The sequence below is a fragment of the Plecotus auritus genome (assembly GCF_963455305.1).
Source record: "Plecotus auritus genome assembly, chromosome: 2".
In the NCBI taxonomy this organism is placed as follows: Eukaryota; Metazoa; Chordata; class Mammalia; order Chiroptera; family Vespertilionidae; genus Plecotus; species Plecotus auritus.
In genome coordinates, this window is record NC_137771.1 from 64,754,015 (window position 1) to 64,759,314 (window position 5,300).

Genomic DNA, 5,300 nt, shown 5'->3' on the forward strand with positions numbered 1-5,300 from the left:
AAATCTCTGCAGCCAAATTATGCCTCCATATTTTTAACCACCACATGTGGGTATGGGACCAGCCCATTCTACCCTCCACCCCTCTTATAAATCTCGGCATGGCTTCTTCTGTATATCCTTAGTTTATTGGACTTCTGTTCAGTTATACTTAAGGAGGCTCTCAATGATGGTTGTTCTGTAGTTTAGTTGTAATTTTGAAGTGGTTGTAGGAGTAGGCAAATACACCTTTTACCTACTCTGCAATCTTGATCAGAAGCTTCCATTAATCTCTCTTTTGTTTGCCTAAAGATAATGATTATATCAACATAAGCTCTACCATCATTGTTAGAGGTTTTTTAATATATATAAGAGCATCCTATATAATAAAACCCTAATATGCAAATCGACCGAATGGCAGAATGTCCGGTCACTATGATGCGCACTGACCACTAAGGGCAGACATTCAATGCAGGAGCTGCCCCCTGGTGGTCAGTGGGCTCCCACAGGGTGAGTGCTGCTCAGCCAGAAGCCAGGCTGACAGCTGGTGAGCACAACGGTGGTGGTGGGAACCTCTCCCACCTCCATTGCAGGCGTGCGATAAGGAGCGAGGGGTCCTGGATTGCGAGAGACCCGGACTGCGAGAGGGATGTCTGACTGCCGGCTTAGACCCAATCCCCAAGGGCTCCCAGACTGAGAGGGCGCAAGCCGGGCTGAGGAACCCTGCCACGCCCCCCCCACCCCCCCACCCCCCGCGAGTGGACAAATTTCATGCACCAGGCCTCTAGTTTTGATATAATAATTCTTTTGGTATTTCCTAGTGTAGGCACCTAGATTTTCCTATGTGAAGACATGGGAAGAAGCTGATTTGGTTCCCAGTTAGGTAAGCTTACCATAGACACTAAAGAAACAAAACCTTAGTCTGTTTGTATGTATCAGAAGATAATAATGGATCAAGACCAGTGTGTCCTCCAAATTTGGCATGCATCAGGATCACCTGAAGGAGTTGTTAAAACACAGATTTCTGAGTCCCATGCCTGTAGCCTCTGATTCAGACTCTGCACTTCCAACTAGTTCCCAGGTGATGTGGTCCTGGTACTACAGTTTGAGAATCACTTTTGTTGATAGTTACTTGAAGGGAAAGGAAAGCCATTTAGTTTTGATGAGGTATAGTCATGGGTCCCTGGATTGATATGCTGCCTACTAGTCAGATAAGTGATCTATTAAATATCATTATATGCAAGGACTGAGTTAGAAAATAAAACAGATATATTAATTTTCCACAATATTTCTCACTCATTTTTAAAATAATAAAATATATTGTTTTTAACTATAATAAAATGTTGTTAAAAACCAACCATAAATTTTTCTCTGATTGATCAATAGAAATTAATAAAGGTAAGGGATGCAGCACATATCTTCTTCAGAAGCATTTCTTAAACTTCAATATGTTTATGAATTACCTGGGGATCCTTCAGTTGGTCTGGTAGTGAACTTCTGGTGTGTATTTCTCGGCATCTTGAAGGATTCAGGAATCAGGAAAAGGGGTTGCATGTAAATTAATCAAGAGTCCAGAGACAAAACATAATTTTGGAAGGCATTTTGGGGAGCCAGAGAAAACTTAGCTAAAGGAACCAAGTTCTCCTGAATCTCCGGACCCCTTGCTCTTTATTAACACAAATTGTCCTAAGGCAAGGTAGATATACACATCAAAGGCCAAGGTTTGGTATACAGTAGGCATTGTTAGATTGGGGGAAACTGCCTTTGGCTGTTATAGGTGTTTGGCCAGCAGGAGGCAATAACATGTAGATTGAAATGTTCTCAGCTGTCTGGCAGCAAGCAATCATTTATGCAAATCTTTAGGTTTGGGGAAATGCCCTCAGTCATTCCAGATGATTTAGCCCTGCTGACATGTTGGAATTAGCTTCTGGCAGTGAACCCCAAGATTCTGAATTTCTATCAAGCTTCCAGATGATGTCATTGTTGCTGGTCCATCAATCATACTTCAAGTAGCTCTATACACATTTTTTGAGGTTTTAGCAAATACAAGATGTCCTAGCATCTAATGATCCCTGGAGACCACTGGAACTTCCTAGCATGTCTCTGTCATAGAAACAGTCAAGTTTTGGAATATACTAATCTGTTTCCTGAACTGTTGGCTTTAGAATACAAAAGGAATAACTGTAGGGAAACTACATCAGCAAAACATCCCTGGAGCCTACTGGAACATGGTGGAAACTTTTGGAACCTGATCACTTAATCACTACTCTTAATGCTTATCTCATAAACACATCTGCAGTTCTTCCCAGAGGCCTTCCTGGCTCTTGTGATGGAAATTCCAGGAAAACTACTGACTTTTGTTGTTCCCCTTAAATGAAGCTTAGCTTTATTTCAATTTTTTGTGGCATTCAAGACCAACATTATAGAAGAACGTATAATTCTTATTAGAGTATACAAAAGTAAAGCATAAGAAGCCTTTTATCTCTATTTAGTCCGGTTGCTATGGGGGGGGGGGAAACATCAGAAAAAAATGAAATTTTATTGATTGCCTCAAGGAGAAGAGGCAGTGTGAATACATTCTTTTTACAGTGGGTAGGAAAAAAAGAAAAACCTTAATCTGAATCACCAAATATAATTTTGGATCCCCAAGTTGCTGCCTTAGGATCCATCATATAGTAGGCAGTGGCTTGCAGCTTGCACAAATGACTTTAATTGCCTCAATAAACTAACTCCCAGAATACATTCAGCCTTAAAATAAGGTTGTTCTTGCTAACTAATGGTGGCATTGGAAAAGTAAGCCAATCTTGCCCTAGTTAGTTTGGCTCAGGAGATAAAGCATCAGCTTGTAGACTGAAGGGTCCTGGATTCAATTCCAGTCAAGGGCAGATGCCCAGGTTGCAGGCTCCATCCCCAGTGTGGGGCATGAAGTGCAGGAGGCAGCCGACCAATAAGTCTCTCTCATCATTGATATTTCTCTTTCTTCCTTTCCCTTCCTCTCTGAAATCAATAAAAATATATTTTTAAAAAACAAAGAAAAATAAGCCAATTTCACCCTGGCCAGGTGGCTCCATTGACTGGAGCATGTCCTGTACACCAAAAGGTTATGGGTTTGATTCCTGGTCAGGGCACATACCTAGGTTGTGGGTTCGATCTCCGGTTGGCAAGTACAGGAGTCAAGGGGTTGATGTTTCTCTTTCACATTGATGTTTCTTTCTCGCTCCATTCCTCTCTCTATAAATTAAATAAAAAAACATATCCTTGGGTGAGGATTTAAAAAGTAATCTATGTATATGAAAGCCTAAGCGACCGGTCGACTGGTCGCTATGATGCACACTGACCACCAGGGGGCAGACATTCAAAGCAGGAGCTGCCCCCTGGTGGTCAGTACGGATTGACTGGACACAAGCCTGTGGCCACTTCTCAGTCATGGGCATGCAAGTATCGCCCTAGAACGGGCACGCAGAGACCGCAGCGGAGCAATAGTGAGCCTACTGAGTGGCAGCGGCAGGCACAGTGGGGCTGGGATGAGCAGGAGCAGCAGGCAGGAACAGCAGGCGGCATTGGACTGCTGGTTTTGGCCCAATCCCCGCAGGTCACGCCAAGGGACCCCACCAATGCACAAATCCGTGCACCAGGCCTCTAGTAATAATAATAATAAAAAGAAAAGTAAGCCAATCTTCAGGGGTCCACAAATAAAAAGTAACAGGGAGATAGGTTAGCCTAAGAAATAGCACTGGGTTATGTACATCAATAAGAAGCCTTCATCACCCATAACTCCTCACTCTCTTAAACCTCTTACTCTACCTTCTGCATGGCATTATGAGTACTGCCAGCAGTGACCTGGATTATCAGTGTCAATAGTGAAACATATAATTTGAAATTAAGGCAATTTCTGAAAAATTAACTCCTAATAGTCAATCAAAAGGAAACACTTTACTTGGCTTCCATGGCTCTCTACTGTCTTTCTCTTTTATTTGATTCTCCTTTTCTTTCCAACTCTTCATGTGGGACTCCTCCAGGGTTCAGTCCTTCATCCTCTTCTCCTTTTCAGTTCTCTAGCTACACTCACTATAGTGGTTTGAAACACTACCTACATGCTGATGACTCCCAAATTTTCATCTCTCTCTCTCTCTCTTTCTCTCTCTCTCTCGCTCTCTCTCTCTGTCTCTCTCTCTTGCTGCAGAATCATACATCGCAATTGAGTACTTGAAAACAACAATCATGACTAAGTGTCTCAAACTTAACATTTCCAGAACTGAAATCTTGATTTTTACTCTTCAAATTTGCTCCACTGGCAGTCTCTCACATTTTAACTGATGTAACTCCATTCTTCCAGTCGCTCAGTTCAAAAGTCTTGGAGTCATCCTGACTCTTCTCTTTCTTTCATGTCCTTCATTTAATTATCAGGAACTTTCAAAAGAATCTGACCACTTCTCACCACCTCCATTAGCACTACCCTGGTTCAAGACACTGTCATTTCTTCCCTCCTTTCATTTTCTCTTCCTTTAAGTCTAGTCTCAAAAGGAGAGTCTGAGCGATGCCTTTAAAATCTGAATCAGGGCATGTTATTCTTTTTCTCAAATCTTCCAAGAGATCTGCATGTCACATACAATAAAAACCAAAGTCAAAAAACCCTACACATTCTATCACTCTTAACCCCTTCCTCCCCTTACGCTTCTTTCCCATTTGACTCCTGGCCTCCATGGTTCTTCCCAAACATGCCAGCCTTGCTACTGACTATGCGCCTTGCAACTGTGTGTTTCCTTTGCCTGGACAGCTTTTCTAAGGTTTGCAGCTCTTCCCCCAGATAACTCCATAGTTTACCCCATTATCTCCTTCAAATCTTTGCTCCTGCCCGGGGATCAACCAAAACCTTAGCACATGGGGACCACGCTCCAACCAACTGAGCTACGTTCACAGCCAGAGACTATGATTTCCTACTTAAAAGCTGCAGCATGCCCTTCTACCCTTCATCTTCTTTATCCTTTTCTATTTTTTTTCACACCGTGTATTACTTACTTTATAGCTCACCACATTATATATCTGTAAGCTCATTTTAAATCTCTTTAGTAGAATGTAAATTCTCTACCGAAAAGATTTTGTTTTAATGTTTTGAGGGCTTGAACATAGAAAACTTTCAATAAAGAATTCCACGAATTCATCATTTCACTGTCCATACAACTTGGCAACCCCATTAACTTTTCTCAAACCTAAATTTCAACACCTTCTTAAAAGTTTAAAGCTCCCCCGGCATTCTATATTTTTGAGATCTTTCCGCCCCGGAAGTAAAAGCCTAAGAGGGTCGGAGGAGGAAGCTATTTCCG